At 43.3% G+C, this 22,522-nt stretch overlaps 1 protein-coding gene across 6 annotated transcripts in view; it reads right to left on the bottom strand.

Annotated features, from left to right (window-relative positions):
• The window catches only part of ERG (ETS transcription factor ERG), a 281,996-nt gene that overhangs the window by 222,734 nt on the left and 36,740 nt on the right, over positions 1-22,522 (bottom strand). The gene's annotated exons all lie outside the window — the stretch shown is intronic.

Raw genomic sequence — 22,522 nt, 5'->3', positions numbered from 1 at the left:
CGTACCCTACACTTAAAAAGTTACTAAGACGGTAGATCTCATGTTAAATATTCTAATAATAATAATACATCAGTGCTTAACAGATGAAATCATTTTCTCTATTTGTCCTCCCCTCCAACTTCCTCTTTCCCATAGTTGAAGGTTTACTTTCTTGCTGAATTCTCAGTTTTTCCTACCAGATGAATGGTATGACTTTTATTTTCTTCCTCCCCACTTCTTTCCACTGTTTAAACCATTAAGAAGTTATCTATACTATCCCAATGCTTTCAGTACCAATAACAGAAAATTATATAAAGCAAATCATCTGGGCTTCCCTGGTGGCACAGTGGTTGAGAATCTGCCTGCCAATTCAGGGGACATGGGTTCGAGTCCTGGTCTGGAAAGATCCCACATGCCACGGAGCAACTAGGCCCATGAGCCACAACTACTGAGCCTGTGCGTCTGGAGCCTGTGCTCCGCAAAAGGAGAGGCCTGCGCACCGCGATGAAGAGTGGCCCCCACTTGCCGCAACTAGAGAAAGCCCTCGCACAGAAACGAAGACCCAACACAGCCAAAAAAAATAATAAAATTAATTAATTAATTTTTTAAAAAAACCATGATTTAAAGCAAATCATCTTTGAGTGGTACAGTAGCCACTGTCATCCAACGAGTTTAAAAAAAAATGATTTCTCTTACTGAATACCCATTCTGCCTCTGGGCTTAACTAGAAGTACAGTAAATATTCTCCCTAAAATGCTACCCTAGGTCACCACATGTCAGACTCATCTGACACAGTCAAGGCCCTATTCCCACTACCAACACAGTGAAATACTATAGAACAAATAATCACCGATACCCACCACTCAGAAAAAGAGTCTGTATAATACCCAAGAGCAAAAGAAAGAAAGAGAAATCCACAAGCTCCAGAATCAAAGAGAAAAAATAAAGCAAGAGTGGTAAGTACTAGCTGAAATCACAAAAACCCATAGGAATTTGGGCCACAAATATAGGTCCTAAGAAATTGGTGGGAGGTGCGGGGTAGATTCTAAGGCTCAAACAGGGACAAAACATGGCTTATGATTCAGGGGAAGCAGGAGAACTGGAATTGGGACTCTTCCTAGCAAGAAAGCTTGCTAAGTGCCCAAGGACTTGTGCAGAGGGAAAAAAAAGAAAAAGTTATCTGTGAGAAATCAAAACCACATTTCTGTTATCTGTATAGAGTATATTAGCACAGCTAGATTAGATAGATAGATAACTGATCCATAACCATCAAAACCCCTAGGACTCTGGCAGGAGCAAACAGAAAACCTACTCTGTAGGGACACTTTCACATCTTAGGTTACAGTAAACTTACAAAGAAAAATTAATTCCCATTGATGATGAGCTCACAAGAAAATATTACAAAGTACATGATGAAAAAACTAAAATGAATAGATTTTAGTTGATGTAGATATGCAAAAAGAAGGAAGAACAACACCCCAAAAACTGTGGATAAAAGATCAAACCAAAAAAAAAAATCTGTAAAATAAATTTAAAAGAACTTTTTCAAAAAGTATCTAAAACCATAATGAAAAAAGCAGGACAGTATAAACCAATCACAAGCAGAGCTGAAATAACTGAAGACACTTCCAAAAATGAAAAATTTAATTGATCATTTAAAAAACAGTGTTTCATAAATGATGGAAAAATTAGTGAACTACCTAGAAAGTAGGAAAAAGAGAGAGGGAGCCAGAGAGAGGTATTAAGGAGTGTGGAGGCTAGGATGCAATGGCCAGTGCCTACCAGGATTTCCATGATGAGTGAACAGTGAAAATGGGGGATAAAAAATATTCCAAAGAGATAACTGGGAAGAAATCATAACGAGGCTTGAGGAAATAAGTGAGACTTCAAAAGAAAAAAGAAAAAGAAGTCGTGTGCAAAATATATACAACTAAATGCACATCTAGTCGTAGCATGATGAACTGTGGAAGACAAAGAGGAAATATTAAAAGTGACCAGAGAACAGAAAAGAGATTAACCACAAAGGAGCCAGTGTGAATCGATATAAGACTTCTCATCAGCAAGAACAGATACCAGAACACAAGGAAACTATATCTTCCAAGTGCTGGTAACCTAAACAACTGTCAGGCAAAATGATCATTCAAGAACCAGGGGGAACTGAGAAAATGTTGAGGGAAAGACCGAAAGATTTTCCACTCATAGACTTTTAATTAAAGAACTACCAGAGTATGTCTTCAGTAACAAGGAAATTAAGCCCAGAATGGGAAAAAAAATTAAATTCAAGAAGCAAAGGCACACAAAAGAAACTAGCTAGCAGTTGAGAAATCCAGATAAATGTCGATACAATTAAAAACAGGGCAACAATGGTCAATTTTAGAAGGATTTTAAAGCAGCATAGAACTAAGGTATTTGGTGACAATAACATGAGAGATGGGAGTCAGAAGACGTGTATTTTGTAGACAGAAGATAGAGATACCATTTAACTTTGGACTCTGTTAGCTAAGGAATACCTGTAAAATTGTAGGAGTAGCCCAAATTGACTAAAATTAGAATGTATACATTCCAAAAACAGTAGGTGGGGAGAGGAGGAATAAATACATTTGATAAAGTCAGAAAAGGAGTAAAAATGGGAAGCTGAAAAACAACAGTAATAAATACAAATATATATAGTAATAATATTATAAATATATATTTTGTCGATTAAACTCAGTTATCAAAACATAAATATCCTCTTCGGTTTTTTTTTTTTTAAATCCGAGTTATATTCCGTTTACAACAGATAAATTTAAAATGTAAACAGGAAAGTTTAACATAAACTTGTTGAAAAAGATATACCTGATATAGCAAGAAAAACTTCAGCTAACAAAAAGAAAGCTGGAATAGCGATTTTATATCAGGAAAAGGTAGATTTTAAGACAAAAGGCATAATTAGGGATAAAGATGGGCAATGCTCCATGATAAAATGGGGTGATTTACCAAGAAGATATAAAAAATCCAGAAGCTCTATGCCCCTAACAAGAGCCTCAAAATATTGATAGATAAGCAAAAATTAACAGAATTATAAGGAGAAATAGACAAATCTATTATAGGTTATAGAGAGAAACTGTCACCTTCTCCAAAACTACTATATCAAAAAAACTAGTATGGATGGATCTCAGAGGATGTTTTGTGAGACTTTAGCTGTCACCTGAGATTTGGTGGCTAAAACCCAAAACTGAGGACAAGAGAGACCTGAGGGGCTTGTGCTTATTAAGAGGTGGGTGCAGTGTCCCTCGCCAGTTTATGTAGGGGATGGGGCCAGTCCAGGATGCTTCCTATGGACGCTGTAAGAGACAGCGAGTCTTGAAGCTTCTTGCTGATACAGACATGAGCTTGGGAATCAGTAAGAGCTGCCTGCCCAGAGGGACCCTGGAAGCAATCAGGCCAAAAGGGGTCTCCTACTCCAGGGAACCTTATAGATCCCCCTGATACCCTTACACATGGGCTGCCACCCAGAGGGCCTCAGCAGGACAGTATGAGACACACAGCGACAGCCAAGCTTCTCCTACAGAAGCAGCCAGACAACTCATTTCACTTTATACCCACCCCTATACCCATACACTGGGGAGCCAGAACCAGGTGGGGGACAGATAACAGAATAGACCTCCCCCTCTATATCCCCGTGGCCTGTCCCTCATGCCTTGGAGGGCAGTTTAGGGTGGACGGGGTGGGTGTGGTAAAATCACGTAAGAGTTTTTAATTAGTCTAGACCAGACTTTTACAAATGGCTGAAGGAGCCTGGAAAGTTTGAATCTACCAGCGAGTCAGCAAGAAGGGCTGTGAAAGAGATTCATCTACACAAGGATAAAAACAGAGGCTGAAAAAAAAATCGCTGAATGTGCCTATTACAGATAGATTTGAAAAACACAACGATCCAGCTAGATCTAACAGGTTTTCAAAGGATCCTGCACAAAGTAGAAAAATTACACTCTTTTCATGCCCATGTGGAGGATTTATAAAAATTGACTAGGTAGTAGGTCCCAAAGAAATAATCCACAAATGCCAAAGAATGGATATCCACACTCTCTCACTACAATGAAACAGGATTAGAAATAACAAAAAGACGTCTCAAAAAAACATTTAAACTAAAAAATAATCTAATTATGAGTCGAAGAAAACTATGAAAAAATTAGAACTGAACCACCAGAAAAATCGGTATATAAACTAGACCTACACATACCAATATTGATAAACCTTAAAACATAAAGTTGAGTGGAAAAGCAAACTGCAGAAGAATATGTACGGAATAACACTACTTGTGTAAAAAATGTTTAATGCATTTACAGAATACACGTGTGTGCGTCTGTGTGTGAATGTGTGTGAGATGTGTGGCACATACTTGCAGAGTGAGGGGAAGAATATACACACCCGTTTCTGGCCACTGAATGGAGACGGGAGAGCCGAGACTGGGAAGGGACGTAAATGAATCACTGACTGTTTGAAGTATTTCTTTCAAAAGAATCTGAAGAAAATAACAGCTAAGTGTTAGCAAATGTTAAACTGGGTCAGTGAGTACATGGATTTTGTTTGTTTCATTATGACCGGTCTTTGTGTATTTCAAATACACACCATTAAAGAAGAAAAGCCACTCCAACATGCAAAGCCTGTTTCTAAGGCAGCTTCTGCTTCTCTGAGTATGGCTCTGCCTGGAGCCCTGCACACGGGATGGACCAGAAGCCACGATGAGGGACGGAGGGAGGTGCGAGATCACAGCGGGTTGTGATTCAGCACAGAAGTGTGGCCATCAGTATTCCAACACAAAGCACGTAATTAGCAAGCGAATGCTTCACTTGCTCCTACCCACAAAAGCAAAGCTTCCCAGGAAGGAAGGAGAACTGAAATGTTTTCCTAAACATGCTGGATTCTGACAAATCGGCTCCAAGCTCAGATCCTGGTGGGGTGCAGGGCACACCTTCAAAGCTCCTGGCAGCTCCAGACCACGCCTGCTTCTGTGCAACGGCAAAGGTCACCACCCAAAAGCCGCCCATCCGTGGCCTCAGCCTCTCTTCTGTAATAACAGGTCAACCTGGTCAGAGTCCACCCACATCTCCACCTTCCAGCCTCCCCATCTTAAACCCGGTCCCCACAGTCAGCGTGAGTGCCAGCAGGAGGGGGCTGGATTCCTCGAAGTTTCGATGAAAACACAGCATGCAGACCGAAGTGGGCGATATTGAATTGCAATCATACCACGCTCACGGACAATGAACTTTTGATCCGAGCCATCATTCTGCTCTGCGGCGTGGGAAAGGAAACCTCAGGAATGATACTCGCCTTCCTGTGACCACACAGCACCGTGCATCTGGGCAGCCTCTCCGCATCCAGCGCCTGGTCCTGCACACAGAGCAAGGACCAGCAGGAAGAGAAGTCCACGGAGAGGCTGAAAAAGGAAGACAGTGCTTCCCATGAAGGAGGACAGACGCTTCGAGAAAGATGGCTCGGAGAAAAAGCCCTCAGCACTGTTCCGCACTGTGTGGCCACCAAAACCTCCTGTCACCCAAGAACCACCAAGACCGGCCGGCGGAAGGTGGGACGCACATGTGCCAGCTGCTCAGACCCCAAAATGTCAGCTTCGCCCTCCCTTCCTCTCCTCCTCTCACACCCAGACCACAACCAGAATGTGACACACCCACCCCCAGACCTCCAGGGAAACCACCCTGCGCCAAACCAGTATCACGTCTCATCCGGATTATTCCCAGAGCTTCCTGTGTTTTCTGCTTCGAACCAAAAAAACTACTGTCCACACGGCAACCAGCGTGATCTTGTAAAAACATGCATGATATCATGGCACCCCCGTTGCTCAAAACCCTCAGTGCTGGGCTCCCATCTCACACAGATTAAAAACTGAAGACCCAGGTCCTCACGGTGGCCTGTCAGCATCCTCCATCCTCGGCCCTCCCTGGTTTTTCTGACCTCGTGTCCACTCCTCCCAAGTCCCTCTGTCCCCCTCTCACACTGGCCCCTTTGCTGCTTCTCAACGCAGAAGGCACCGGCTGTCCCCTCTGTCTGCAATACTCCTCCCCAGCTAGCTGACGGCAGCCCCTCACCTCCTGCAGTGCATTCACTCAAATGTCACTCCTTCCATTACTGGTAACTATAAAACCCTGACCCTCAACATTTTCTATTCCCTTGTCCCTGCTTTATTTTTCTTCTTAGCACTAATTTCTACCCCATCAGGCCTTTTGCTGTTTATCTCTTTTTCTGGACTGTCTCCCCGGGGAAAACGGATGCTCCAAGGGCAGGGCCCTTGGTCTGCTCGGCTCTCACTTGTATCCTCAGCACCCAGAGCAGGGCCTGGCATGTAGGTCATGAGTAATAAATCTCTGTGAACTGAATTACACTGAGAGTCTGTGACAAAATAGGAGCGTAGGGAAGGCCGTACTTCGGTTTTCTGGTTTATGAAACTCCCACTAAGCAGGAAAGAAAAAAACGTGTTCTGTGTGATTCTTCTTTCCTGAGTCAAAATGTTAATCCCTTTGATTTTTAAATAAACTAAATTTAGTAGGAGATATTTTAAATGAGTTTTGTCATTAAGTTATACGTACTCTAGCTTGTAAATAGGAGGAAGAATGTCGGTGACATTTCCAAGACTGTAGCAAACGCCAGCCAAGTAAAAAACATACAAAAATGTCCTGAGGGTCTAGCCACGTCCTGCTTGAAGAATTCCACTTTACAAAATCATGGTCATAAAATGTTTAGAAAAGTTTAAAATACTACTTAAGTGGGACCTTAAAATTCTGCTCAAAAATAGTTTCCTGAAAATGTGATTGATTCGGATTGATTTCCCTCTTTTTTGTCCTTTTTTTTTTAAGAAATAACATAATAGGAGTAGCATTTTGATTAAAGCATATTAGTAAAACTTTGATATTTTATTTGGTTATAAAATGTTTTTCCTTTTCTATCATTACACATGGTGCCTCCCTTATAGTCTATTTTTCACAAGGCTAAAATCATGTGTCATGGGAGGATTCCTTTTACATCAAGAGCATTTGCACATATTAAATCCTATATGTTCCTTTTAGAAATGTCCCCTTGCCTTCCTCCATCTTCCATTTCAACTGGAGAATTATTTAAATGTTTATGAATAAAAAGATGAAGACATAAAACCCAGCAACTAGGTACCATTACAGTTATTTGCTTTGACATTTCTAAGCAGCAGATTATATTTGCAAACCATGTTAACTGTTTGTAAAAGATGTACAAATCTGAACAGGGAGAACCCTCGAAGTCCCAATTCATCTTAGTTTGCTCGCTGGTTCTTATTGGCATAACAAAATATTCATCTTGTCAAATGCATTTCAAGCATACAATTGGATCGGTGTAGCAGGGACTCTGGATGTGTCCACCCCAGGGCAGCCGGGGACACATTGATCATCTTATTTAAGACTGTTCAGTAAACTCACAAGTGAGTCCAAGATGCTAAACTGCCATGAGTTTAAAAAAGAAATCACGGGCCTTTAGTCAGACTTAGTTTCCAAAATAAAAATGAGAACAAGCAGCTACGTTCTAGTCTATTGTTGATGTGTGTTCTCTAAGAAGTGACCACAGTATAAAATTTGACGATCACAATGTCATCAGAGCTGCTGGATGAATTCATGAAGCCCAGTCACTAAAGCACACATGACCGCATTCCAACGAAAACGAAACACCGTCCTCACGGAGAGCACCACTTCCCTCCCTTCCCTGTTACAGTGGGCTGTCCGTTATTTTCATACACTGTCCCTAGAGCTCCAACTTCAGCAAACAGCAGCAGTCAACACACCTGCAGACCAGGGTTCTTCACTGTTCACTATGGGGACAAGCGAGGGACAGCGCCACTTTTTTCCCCCTCTGTCTCCTTCGATCCATTCCCACCAACCTCCTCACCAGCAGACAGACTGCTGTCCTGGTAAAACAGTGAGGGTGACCAATGGCCCTGAAGTTGCTCCATTCCTCCCCATTGGGAAGCAGAGAGGCACCATGAAATCCGAGATACCTGGTTAATTCTGCACTTTCCTAAAGCAAATAACCTGCTTGCAGAATTTAACCGGCAATACCAGTGTTACCCACACAACCCACTGCTACCTGGCCAGTAGATAAAATGCCGGGTGATGTAAATTTAAATGTGAGAAGTGCTGAATTATCTAGCTGTGTAAAACGATTATCTGAATAAAATGTCCAAAATGACTTGACTTGGGGCCTAAAGGTCCCCCAGTTCCTACGCCTTGAAGTGAAACCACTGTACATGTGGACGGCACCTGTTAAAATGCCTGTGTGGTCCTTTGGAAAGGTCTTCTGGAAGGAAGTAGCAGAGCACGATGCTGGGCTCCATGGGCTTTGAGGTCAGGGTCAATTCCGATTCTGGCTCCGACCTTTACGATTTGTGCGACCTTAGTTAAATTCCTCACCTCCCCGAGCCTCAGTTTTGTGGTCAATAGAAACCATCTCAGAGGTAGTTGTACACATATCGAGACAAGGTCGGTAAAGCAACTGGCATGCAGGGAGCCAGATAAATAAATGGCTTCTATTATATAAATAATAACAATGATGTTAAATACAGGCACACCTCAGAGATATGGCCACCACAATAAAGTGACTTACATGGGATTTTTGGTCTCTCAGTGTATATGAAAGTTATGATTACAGGATACTGTGGTCTCTTAAGTGGGCAATGGCATGATATCTTAAAAAATGTACATGCCTTAATTAAAAAATACTTTATTGCTAAAAAATTTTAGCATTCAGCAAGTCGTCAACTTTTTGCTGGTGGAGGGCCTTGCCTCCGTGTTGGTGGCTGCTGACTGATCAGGGTGGTGGCTGGGAAGGTAGAGGTAGCTGAGCCAATTACATACAATAAGACAACAATGAAGTTGCCGCATCCCTTGACTCTTCCTTTCCCTTGAACACTTAGCAGCCATTGTAGGGTCATTAAGTGGCCTAATTTCAATATTGTTGTGTCTCAGGGTAGAAGGGAGTCTGGAGGAGAGGGAGAGAGATGGGGGAAACAGCAAACTGGTGGAGCAGTCAGAACACACACATTTATCGATTAAATTCACCGTCTTATATGGGTGCGGTTCATGGCGCCCCAAAACAATTGTAACGGTAACATCACTGATCACAGATCACCGTGACACATATCATAATAAAGAAGAAAGTTTGAAATATTGCAAGAACTACCAAAATGTGACACAGAGACATGAAGCGAACAAATGCTGTTAGAAAAATGGCCCCGAGAGACTTGCTCGATGCGGGGTTACCACAAACCTTCAATTTGCAAAAAAACCACCATATCTGTGAAGCACAATAAAAAAACGAAGCGCAGTAAGACGACGAGGTCCACCTGTAACAATACTCATAATACACGATAGTTGATTATCAGAATGTAAGCTTGAGGCAGGGGAGTGCTGGTATGAGTGTTGTCTGTTTCTTAGGAAAAAAAAGCCCCAATTTGTAGCCATTACCAATTTCCATGGTGCAAATACTCTCGCTGGGGCCAGCTTCCAGCTATCAACGTGATGTCACTGAACGCAGACTTGGCAAGGTAAGGTAGACCATCAGCTCCTACGAGCGGTAAGGGCTGACAGCGCCTCAGCACTGGTCCGGCCCCACAGTGATTCCTGCTGTTCACTGTGGGTCCCCGAGTGTGTGACATAACACCTGGCACGTGGGCACTAAGACACATTAAGTGAATGAATGGATGGTTGATTACGATTCTCCAGGCGCTCAGCTATTTTCATCTCTTAATCATCTGGCATAGATTTGACCTGGGACTCAGAGAAACAATGTTTTGATGAATATCAGAATAGGGAAGGGATATGTTTAAGAGCTTGGGTTGCGGCCCACACTCAGCTGTGAGCACACCAAATAAGGACAGCGCTTTCCCATCACCTCTGTCCATCTACATGGACATCAACCTATATATGGAGCCAAAGGATTCGGAAAACCAAGAAATGCCCTGAAGATTCCCAACCAAGGTCCGTCCATACAACAGAATGTACTGAGAGAGACAGCGTCTCATCAAATTATCTGCCTGGATTTCTAGCAAAGAGGCCTAAGGAGTCACATCACATTCTGCTTCCCCAAACCCAAATGATCTCCACCTGGGGATAAGAGTCGCATTTAATAACACTGCTATGCCTGGGTAAATGTCATTTTTTTCCCTCATGGATTTTGGCAGAGATGGCTTCAAGGTTCTTCCAATTCTAAGACTCAGTGGTACCATAAATATGTCTTAACTAAGGAGATTTAAAATGAAAAATTGCCCTGGAAAGAGCTGTTCATGGGGAAACACGGGCCCAGCACACCTCAGGCACAGAGCATGTGCTCTTTTCCAGCCCATCTCTCCAACGACAGCAGATCTGGAACAGCCCGCCAGGAGGATCCTGCAAAGAGGCCCATGTTCAGCCTTCCCCCAAACCAAATGAAAAGGGCAGGCGGACCACGTGCCCAGCACAGGGAACTCTCCACGCACCATCAGCCATCACTAACATTTAGGAGAACACTGTATTTAGTAAATTCAGAGTTGTCCTGAAAAATGTCCCTCTGCCTTCATTTTAAATGGCCTTGATGGATTTTTTAAAGAAGAAATAAGTGTAGCGAGGCACACCATTTGCGTCACCTCCTTCTTCACCTCTTCAGCTCATGACAATATTCACTGGATAGGAGACAGTGCAAGTCCCGAACTCATTTCTATTCCATAGAGTGACTCAAGTCACTGATAACGTTTCTATTTCATGGAAGTGGTATGGAGATTTCCATCAGTTTCTGTATTATTTCCATTTCACCAAAAACACTTGATACGGCATGTTCAGACTGAAACTGAATGTCGTTTGTTTCCTAAATGGTTTGTTGAGAGTCTGCTGCTGAGGAAGCACCGGGAGGAATCCGTCTCCAGAGGAGAAAGGCAAGGAAGGCTCTATTTTCCCCACAGGGATGCTCTCACAGGTGACAGAAAGCAGAGGGGGGAGCACCCAGTGGCCCCAAGTCAGCCTGGAGCAGCCCCTGGGAGTCACGGCAGCCTGGAGCAGTGGTTGAAGGGATGAACGAGGAGTGGGCGTGAGGCCACGCGTGTCAGGTGCAACTTCTGCTGTGTCATGGGAGGACAGGGGGATGGAGGCCTCCAGACCATCAGCAGTCAGATTAGAAAGTAAGACGACATAGAAAAATCAAGGCAAAGCCACAGCTGGGAAACTGACAGAATCACCTGCAGCAACCCAGCTCCCGGCCCCACAGAAGTCAGGAGCCAAGCCTCGAGTAAGACCCCATTGGGTAAGATGCTTTGAGGAGTGAAAGTGGCCTTGCAGGCTGTGCAAAACGAGGGTCAAAAGAGCAGCTTAGAATAAACAGATTCATTCAGGAGATGACAGGAGTGGAAAGAGCAAACATCAGGATATAAATTGGTGGAAATTTATATACAGGCCCCTTAGAGATCACAGTGGACAGTGAGAAAGTAACACAGAGTGATCATCATAAAGCAACTTAGATCAGGTAGAATCTCAAAGACATTCTTTGGCCCCCAAAGCAAGAAGCTTGGTTGGTAACTTTTTTTTTCTTTTTTTTTTTTTTTGGTGGTACGCGGGCCTCTCACTGCTGTGGCCTCTCCCGCTGCGGAGCACAGGCTCTGGATGCGCAGGCTCAGCGGCCATGGCTCACAGGCCCAGCCACTCCGCGGCATGTGGGATCCTCCCGGACCAGGGCACAAACCCGCGTCCCCTGCATCGGCAGGCGGACTCTCAACCACTGCGCCACCAGGGAAGCCCAGTTGGTAACATTTTAAATCACCATAACTATAAGGTTAGCAAGAATGATCAAATGCCCTCACTTGGGGAAAAAAAAAAGGAAAAGAAAGAAAAAATTTTTTAAACTTTAAAAATTCATAACTTAATAAAACAGATAATAGTGAGCCCTTCAGAAAATTCCTCTAGAGAAAAGGCCATGGCCTCTGGGCAGTGCAGCTATTCTGTCACTAGAGCAGTAATGGCCCCACCTCCCCCAAGACATGGGGACATTCAGGACAAGCCAGCACTGAAAAAATAGTGCATCCCCACCACGACAGGGAAGAAAGTACATGAGGACTCAGCCCGCTGAGGTGCATTCACGCTCCCCTCCACCGCTCACTAGCAGCGTGACACTGGTCAAGTTACAACTCTGTGCCTCAGTTCCACCAGCTATCAAAGGAGAATAAAATTATCTAAGCCCCCTGGATGTGGGGACCACTAAGTGAGTGGCTCTGTGCTGGAGACTGGAACCCAGTTCTGAAAATTCAGCGAGTACTTAATGAAACAAAGTTAATGACTAAGGAAGGAACTGAAGAGGAACCTAAGACATTAAGGAGATGTCACTATAAAGGGTCATGCGAAGCTGGGTTAAGTGGGAAGCCTACTGGGTCCACCAGGTATTTCCAATCAAATCAAATTCACTGGGTTCTGCTGTCATCCATCTCCTGACATCTCCAAGATGGCACCAATGACAGCCTCTACCTGTAGACTCCATCCCTTCCTCATTCCCCAGGCAGTCCACATACTAAGCTGAAAGTATTTCAAGGACTCCGGCTTCATGAGCCAATGGAGTCTGGTATCGTGGCCCACAGACCTGGCCTCCAGAGAACCAGAGAAGAGCCTTGGGCACTTCTAAATGTCTCCTTCAAGACGTGACATTTCCTCTTCTCCCTCTCCCCCTTTTTCTTCCTTCTTCTCTGTTTCCTCTCTCTCCCACCTAATCTCACTGCAATCCCAGCTTACCTCACCCCCTGGTCTCACAGTTCATTAACACCGTGGCCCTCAGTCTCACCTGGAGAGAAACAAAATGGCACACGGGATCTCCTAGCATACCTCAGAGCATCACGTTTCTGAGAGTCTAACTAATGGGGACAGCTCAGGAGGCCCTGCACAATGTACTAGGTAAATCTACTATATTTCAGTCTACATTGCCTGACACGGTTTATAGAGCCAGAATTTATTACCAGCCTTATGGCTTCATAAATTAGCTAGTCAAGCCATTGCCCCATCTCAGTGCGCTCTTGTATCCGTAAATTTATGGTATGCTGGCTTCACGTAGCATCACTGCCATCGCTTTCCAGTACCATGAGCTTTCATTGTATCCTGGGACATAATTCATCACAGCTATTATGAAAATACCAACAAAAACACAAGAGGAAGAAAAATATGTAGGTTATGGTCTAATTGCCTGAAGCTATCCCAAAAGGAAAGGAGATATCTGATAAAGTTTGGATGATTTTTGAATGTGCTTAGTGTTATTTCAACTCAAAAAGCTTTACACACTTGAATGGGAAAATATAGGGTGAAGAGACCATTGACAATCCACAGAACGCCAGCCAAGCAGAAGTGCTGCGTTCTGTTGAGATATCTGGGCTGGGTTCCCTCTGTAAATCAGCATTTTAAGTGTTAGATAAAGAGACTCCATAAATCAGGATTATATTCCTTCCACACGATCTGGTGTCTTCAGCAAGGATCCTCTGCTATTTGGCTGTTTGGTCTGGTCAGGTTTTACGTGGTCAGTTGCGAGTTTGGTTTGGTTTTGGGGTTGGAGAGGTCGAGCAGTGGAAAAGCTATGACTTGTTCTTTTGTTCTAGTTCATTAGTCCAAGGACTAAGAACAATGCCAAGTCAACTCTCCTGCCCATGTGTAATAGCCAAGACGAACCTTTGGCTTCTAGCTACAAAATCCCCAGTGTGTTCCACAGCCCTGGAGCCAGCTTGTCTGCTTACGAAGGAACGATACTATAATTTGAAAATGACCAATGAAAGAGAACACTGGTTCTACTTATTTTAAAATACAGCTTACGTTGTCTCATGCATAAGGAATAGATTTTTTTTCAATAAATTAAAAAAATGGGGATTCTGAGCCATTAAAATCTGAGCCATCACTAAGATTTTAAGGATGCCACAGCAGCTGACTTTATCACGACCTCGGTGTGGCAGAAAAAGCATGGATTTAGGAGGCAGAAAGATATGGATTTGAATGTGGGTACCACCATTCACTATTATCCAAGGACAGGCCTTTCTGCCCACCAGTCCAGAGCTAAATCGAGTTGCCCCTTGCAGATGTGGTCAGGGGTCATCAGGTGGGGAGCAGCAGGCTGGTAAGTTTGGTCTGAAGAGCCTGGAAAGTGGAATCTCTTTGGAAGCCACTTACCCGCACTCACGGACACACAGACTTGTTGAGTTAGAAGGGCCTTAACCATAATCTAGCACACTTCACCCCTGGTCTCCGGGGAAGGAGCTGAGAATGATGCCAAGGGTTTTCACCATTTATTAAAAGAGCACAGACTACTGGAGGAACGATTTTAAAGATGCCCATTAGGCATCCAAGTAATATGTCAAGTCAACAGCTGGATATAGGAATTTGAGTGTGGCAGGGCCATCAGAGATGGAGAAGTTTGGGAGTCACCGGCCCATGGGTGGTGTTGGAAGCCAGGGGGACTAAATGAGGTCACTCAGAGAGTAACAGACGAACCCCTTCTGTGAAAAAGGAATTATGGCAGATTACTGTGGATTATTGTTCCAACCCATAGCTCTGTCCCTCCTGTAAGAGAATAATGCAGCCCCACTCGCTGTCTGTGACTTGCCCTGGCCTTCCTGTGGGCACAGGGCACTCACCTCCCCATTAACTTTGGTCTTGCCCATGCACTTGGTTCTGACCAATAAACGTAGGCAAACGTGAAAGTGTACCCATTCCAGCAGGCAACTCCGAGAGGAATCACAGGACTCTGCTCACCCGTCAGCTTCTGCCCCGGCCACCCGGGACCCAGAAAGGAGCCCCACAGAGCCACATCTGACCTGTAGTCTTCCAAGTAAGAAATAAATATCTGTTGTTATAAGCCACCGAGAGTTTTAGGACGGTTTGTTACTGCAGCAAAAGCTAACTAATACATAAATGAAAATTATCACCACCAGTAGATACTTCCCAAAAAACAGAGTAAGTCTACTTCAAAGATGCCAGGGCCTCAAGCCTGAGAGTGATCCAGGCAGCTGTGCAAGGTCAGCCCAAGGCCAGACGATGAAATGGTCCACGTTTACCATCAGAACTTCCAGACTTCCCTTAGGTGCTCTCCACCCGACTCCCCACCAGTGCCTTTCCCACAGGGAAAACCTGCCCTGAAGAAAGGTTCTGAGATGAGCCATTGTGGTAACTCATTTCAACAAACAACTACAAGATGTATGAGCCAGCAGAGTTGCTTACGTACAAAGACGAACACAAGACAATCTTGGCCTTAGTGGGTTGACATCCAGTCTACTCACTGAGTGCAAAAGACTGGGAAATTGACAGAGGGCAGAGACTGCCTTGAACCACTGGGTAAACAAGCAAGCGACTGCTCTGTAATGCAGCCTGACCCAGCACCTGTGGAACTCTGGGTCATGCCCACACTGTTCAGGGGCAGTCCCAGGTATGCCAAGCCACAGGGAAGAAGGGTGGGCACACCCTGCAGTCACTACCACCTCAGGTGTCACCATCCACTGTGCCAGGACACAACCTGTCACGAGCCTTCCATTCAGGAGGGGCACTGGATATGCCCTCATTTTGACCATAATCTGGGCTCTTCACTCTCCGCAGGTCAATACAACTCACCAAAGAGCATTCCTCTTTGCGTTCTCAGCCAAATCAATGGAGGAGATTGAAGGCTGGCTGACATCTAGGAAAATGAGACTCTGCCATTCCTGAATGAAAGGTCTCTTAGGTCTCTTTCAATATCAAATAGCTAACACACACACACACACACGCACACACACGCACACACAGTTTGCATGAAGTAAACAGAAAGCAAATGAAAACACTGATTCATTTTTCTTGCAGCAGAGATTAGATTCAAACTTAGAGAAGACCAGCCGAATGTAAGATCTTCATACATTATCTCTGAAATGTTTGTCATGCTCAAAATATGATTTCATTTATCTCTTCACCTGTCGGGTAGTGTCTGGGGGTTTTGTCACCTGAACTATAATAGCACGTTTGGCAGTATCACAGTGCAACAGAGCTTTTACACGTGTTAGCTTGTCTTACACATCATTGTAGCAGAAAATGAAAGTCCTAGACTCAGATGTGTTGCTCCCTAAAGAAATGAAGCACATGTGTTGCTCTGCACGGACAGCACACCTCTGACAAAGGCATAGATGATCACCTACCTGGGAGGAATTGAACTTGAAATGAATCTATGCATTTGGGCCCCTTGCCTGTGACACACAAGAAACCTTCCATAAAGAAACAAGGCAATTCGTAACATTCAGTCATTAGATTTCTTAAAGGACATCCTGGCTCTATCTTCACTAAAACATAATTCAAGTGAGCCATTTCTTCCCTAGCAAATTTTTTACAAAAGAAGTTTTAAAGCTCTCAGAGTTGTTGTCATCACAGAGCAAATAAAAACATTCTTGAGATGCTTTTCATTCTGAAGAGAGAAACTACTTATTAAATAATCTCAGCTTTCTTCATCCTTCAGGCTGCATTTGAAGCCTTAGGGTAAAGCTCTGAGCTGAGCCAACCATGGGACTTAGATGTCCTCACTCCTACCTTCTGGGTCACCTCTGGACATTCCTCACTGGCCATCCTATGGTCTGGTCTCGGGGAACCACTGACTGTCACCAGAATGCATAAGCACTAAGTGTCATGCTTTTGCATATGCCTCCTGGAAGCTTCCTCCCTACTCAATCCAGCTAACTTGTGTTTGCCTTTAGACCCAGTGCACGCACTGGCTCTTCTGAGAAGCCATCCTGGACCCCCGGACAGTCTTGGTGAAACCGCACTTCCATGAGTCCCTCTAGAGCACCTGTCTCCCTCCATCCTCGTGAAACAACCTGGGTTTGACTCTCAGCTGCACCACTGGCCAGCTATGCAACAATGGTAGGACCCCCTCACAGAACAACCAAATTCAGCTACATAGCCATGGTCTGTAAGAAGAAGTGCCAAAAACACTGTATGTCATTTGGAAAGATGCACTGGCAAACAAAACAATGAAACTATCAAAACTTAAGCAGCATTTTACATTCAAAACATTTTTTTAAAGCTCAAAACAAAAAAAAAAGTATTTGCAAGAAACAGCCTTCATTGAAAAGCAACAGAAGCACGTGTTCAATATTTCATATATAAAATGAATGCTTTTGAAGACTTCTAGTGAAGAGGGACTTGGGTTGCAAAAACTAAAAACATAAAATTGTCAAGACATCCATGTAAAACTGCATCAGAGGAGTCTATTTGGGAAATGTTAGGTGAATCTGTGACCAAAAAAAAAAAACCAAATAGGTAGATCAAATACCACTTCCCAATGATATCCTAACTCAACGTTTTCAAGACAGGACAGACTGAAATTTTTTGTTCTAGTTCTGTGAAAAATGCCACTGGTAGTTTGATAGGGATTGCATTGAATCTGTAGATTGCTTTGGGTAGTAGAGTCATTTTTACAATGTTGATTCTTCCAATCCAAGAACATGGTATATCTCTCCATCTATTTGTATCATCTTTAATTTCTTTCATCAGTGTCTAATAATTTTCTGCATACAGGTCTTTTGTCTCCTTAGCTAGGTTTATTCCTAGATTGGAGGAATCGGGCTCCCTGACTTCAGACTATACTACAAAGCTACAGTAATCAGGACAGTATGGTACTGGCACAAAAACAGAAATATAGATCAATGGAACAGGATAGAAAGGCCAGAGATAAACCCAGGCACATATGGTCACCTTATCTTTGATAAAGGAGGCGAGAATATACAGTGGAGAAAAGACAGCTTCTTCAATAAGTGGTGCTGGGAAAACTGGACAGGTACATGTAAAAGTATGAGGTTAGAACACTCCCTAACACCATACACAAAAATAAGCTCAAAATGGATTAAAGACCTAAAGGTAAGGCCAGGCACTATCAAACTCATAGAGGAAAACATAGGCAGAACACTCTAAGACATAAATCACAGCAAGACCCTTTTTGAACAACCTCCTAGAGAAATGGAAATAAAAACAAAAATAAACAAATGGGACCTAATGAAACTTCAAAGCTTCTGCACAGCAAAGGAAACCATAAACAAGATGAAAAGACAACCCTCAGGATGGGAGAAAATATTTGCAAATGAAGCAACTGACAAAGGATCAATCTCCAAAATTTACATGCAGCTCATTTAGCTCAATAACAAAAAAACAAACAACCCAATCCAAAAATGGGCAGAAGACCTAAGTAGACATTTCTCCAAAGAAGATACACAGATTGCCAACAAACACATGAAAGGATGCTCAACATCATTTATCATTAGAGAAATGCAAATCAAAACTACAATGAGATATCATCTCACACTGGTCAGAATGGCCATCGTTAAAAAATCTAGAAACAATAAATGTTGGAGAGGGTGTGGAGAAAAGGGAACACTCTTGCACTGTTGGTGGGAATGTAAATTGATACAGCCACTATGGAGAACAGTATGGAGGTTCCTTAAAAAACTACAAATAGGGCTTTCCTGGTGGCTCAGTGGTTGAGAGTCCACCTGCCGATGCAGGGGACATGGGTTCGTGCCCCGGTCTGGGAAGATCCCATATGCCACGGAGCAGCTGGGCCCATGAGCCATGGCCGCTGAGCCTGCGTGTCCGGAGCCTGTGCTCCGCAACGGGAGAGGCCACAACAGTGAGAGGCCCGGGTACTGCAAAAAAAAATAACTACAAATAGAACTACCACACAACACAGAAATCCCATTACTGGGCATATACCCTGAGAAAACCATAATTCGAAAAGAGCCATGTACCAAAATGTTCATTGCAGCTCTATTTACAACAGCCAGGACATGGAAGCAACCTAAGTGTCCATCAACAGATGAATGGATAAAGAAGATGTGGCACATATATACAATGGAATATTACTCAGCCATAAAAAAAAGAAATTGAGTTATTTGTAGTGAGGTGGATGGACCTAGAGTCTGTCGTACAGAGTGAAGAAAGTCAGAAAGAGAAAAGCAAATACCGTATGCTAACACGTATATATGGAATCTAAGAGAAAAAAAAAAGGTCATGAAGAACCGAGGGGCAAGACGGGAATAAAGACACAGACCTACTAGAGAGTGGACTTGAGGACACGGGGAGGGGGAAGGGTGAGCTGTGACAAAGTGAGAGAGTGGCATGGACATAGGTACACTACCAAATGTAAAATAGATAGCTAGTGGAAAGCAGCCGCATAGTACAGGGAGATCAGCTCGGTGCTTTGTGACCACCTAGAGGGGTGGGATAGGGAGGGTGGGAGGGAGGGAGACGCAAGAGGGAAGAGATATGGGAACATATGTATATGTATCACTGATTCACTTTGTTATAAAGCAGAAACTAACACACCATTGTAAAGCAATTATCCTCCAATAAAGATGTTAATAAAAAAAAAAAAAAGGACGGGACAGAGAGCATAGCTACAATTCCAGGGATTTAACATGAAACAGTTGCCCAGCTTAAGGTGCATACACTTGAATATAAACTCAACAACTGCTTCCTTTCTAGAGAAAGTCTTGTGCTACAAGGAAAAAATATGTCAGCTGCATAACATACTTAGTGACAGGACCTGAAAGTTAATGCAGTACATTCAATATTTCTGTCTTCCTTATGCGATATTATGGAAGATGAGCAGAAATGAACTCCAGTGTTTCTCTAAGAAACCAGTATTTTCCCAGCTTTTTAAAGGTGTGAACTAGGCAGACTTGTTTATTCATCTGATCTCCTCAGTATTTTTAATTTTTTGTAAAAAGGAACATTTATTTATTTTTGGCTGGGTTGGGTCTTCATTGCTATGCACAGGTTTTCTCTAGTTGCAGTGAGCAGGGGCTATACTTCGTTGCAGTGCGCAGGCTTCTCATTGTGGTGGCTTCTCTTGTTGCGGAGCACAGGCTCTAGGCACACGGGCTTCAGTAGTTGTTGCAGGCGGGCCCAGTAGTCGTGGCTCATGGGCTTTAGAGCACAGACTCAGTATTTGTGGCGCACGGGCTTAGCTGCTTCGCAGCGTGTGGGATCTTCCTGGACCAGGGATCGAACCCGTGTCCCCTGCATTGGCAGGCGGATTCTTAACCACTGTGCCATCAGGGAAGTCTCTCCTCAGTATTTTTAAATATCATAATACTCCTAGGCAAAGAAGGGATGCAGTGTTTTTTCAATGTATGTCTTTATATAACTATGCATAAAAGAGTCTGGAACTATATAAAACAAAATAGTAATAACAGTGGATAACTCTACAGGGACATTACAGAGAGTTTTTTTCTTCCTTTTGCTTCTCTGTATTTATCATCTTTTTCTACCTGAATTCCACTCATGCCATTAAGAACTAAAGACCACAGAGTCATAAGAGGGTGACATGAGTTCAGCCATTTAAAAACAGTTTTAAGAGCTTTGCCTGTCTAAGGGATCACGTGAGCTGTCTATCACTGACGGACCCCACACGTTACCCAGAACCACAAAAACAACAGCATGAATGTGATGACCTTAGGATGCAGATGAGGAAGAGTCAGTTAAACAGACAACACCCCACCCCTAGCTACTGGGCCAAGCAAAGCGTTAGAGCATTCATTCCAGGATGTATCTAGAGAAGAATAACTGGGAACACAGCACAGTCTGCCAGCTGGGCAGCTCAAGAGTCTACCTGGCCACCTCCTTCCCAGGGTCTTGTTTCCCGTGGAAGTGGGGCCCTCCTGGGGAGGGGGGGCAGCCAGCACCTCCACTTCCCTTCCCCTCAAACCTCCCACCTCTTCCATCAACATACTCCAAGCTCTCAGAATAACCCCTGTTATCCACAGAGCCAACCAGGCTCGAGCACTTTTACACAATTTCTCATAAACAATCACTGCTCAACATATCTGTATTATTAACTTTTTTCTCTTTTATGAAAAGATAAAGAGAGCAGCAATAGACAGCTTTTGCTTATAAATGACTAGGGTCCTCCAAAGTGTCCCCCTTCTACCAAAGAATCCTAAACGAATTAATATCCTCATTATTATCACTGTGGTTATTACTATCACTATTATTACTAATGCTAAGTAATGACCTGTTTTTAGGTAGACGACATTTACAATTCAGTAGCAAAGTTTCCCACGCTGAGTTCACAATTCACAGCATCCTGCAGCCCTTGGACAGGAATATATAAAGCTCAGAGATGCCTGCTTAGAGACCTCTCCAGTGGGAGACAGTGACAGGTAAACCCTTGGAATAGGAGGTAGGAAACCTAAGCCCCTCCATCCCTGCTCAGGCTCTAAGCAGGGAACCTGAGACCAATCAGCCACTCTCTCTGCCATAGACCAGAGGCAATTATAACTGACTTCCAGGACTGGTACACCAGGACCCTAGGACATCCTCCACCAGGAGTTTCTCATCACAGTCAAAGCAACAGACAATTCATTTTAGTTGTAAGCAACAGAGATAACATTGACTTCTTTTTATCATTGTATTTATTGTCAGTTGATACTTACCCTACAACCCTCATTTTCTTCTATAGTTATATTTGCTAGTATAAAGAATCTATTTTGCACCAGACACATTTAAACATGTCAAACATATCTTTTCTGTTCATTATTACGTTCTCTACATCCTTCCTACATGAGCCCCTCAAGTGAATATGGACAAACAAGACACTGGGCACATTTTGAAACTTTCATTGTCACAGAGTCTCAGGAAAATTGAGAATAAGCTGGACATCTGAATTCAATATTCTATTAGTTTCATCTATGGCTCTGTGATTTAAGAAATAACGTTGACTTTTAAAAATGGTAGCTTTTCAAAACAAGCAACCTAATTTAAAAATGGGCAAAGGGCTTGAACAGACAGTTCTCCAAGGAAGATAGGCAGATGGCCAATAAGCACGAAGAGGTGTTCAACACCATCAATCATTTATGAAATGCAAATCCAAACCACAATGAGATACCACTTCACAGCCATTAGGATGGCTACTATCAAAATAACAGACAGTAACTAGTGTTGGCGAGAATGTGGAGAAATTGGAACCTCTGGGCATTACTGATGGGAATACAAAATGGTGCAGCCACTGTGGAAGAGTGAATGGCGGTTCCTCAAAAAGTTAAGCATAAAAGTACCACGTGACCCATTAATTTCACTTCTGCATATATATACAAAAGAATTGAGAGCAGAGAATCAGATACTTGCATGCCAATGTTCACAGCAGCACTACTCACAGCAGCCAACAGACAGAAATGACCCAAATGTACATCAACAGATGAACAGATAAACAGAATTCCATATTATTCAGCCTTAAAAGGGAATGAAATTCTGAAACATGGTACAATATGGATGAACCTTGTAGATATTATGCTGAGTGAAATAGGCCAGACACCAAAAGACAAATACTATATGATTCCACCTATATAAGGTCCCTACAGTAGTCAAATTCATAAAGACAGTAAGCAGAATAGAAGTTACTAAGGGCTAGGGGGCTAGAGGAATGGGGCGCATTATGGACTTAATGTTTGTGTTCCCCTAAAACTCACATGTTAAAGCCCTAACTGCCAATATGATGATACTTGGAGATGGAGCCTTTTGGAGGTAATTAGATCCTGAGG

Source organism: Mesoplodon bidens (assembly GCF_964165515.1).
Source record: "Mesoplodon bidens genome assembly, chromosome: 5".
Lineage (NCBI taxonomy): Eukaryota > Metazoa > Chordata > Mammalia > Artiodactyla > Ziphiidae > Mesoplodon > Mesoplodon bidens.
This window is presented reverse-complemented; position numbering and strand designations above follow the sequence as displayed.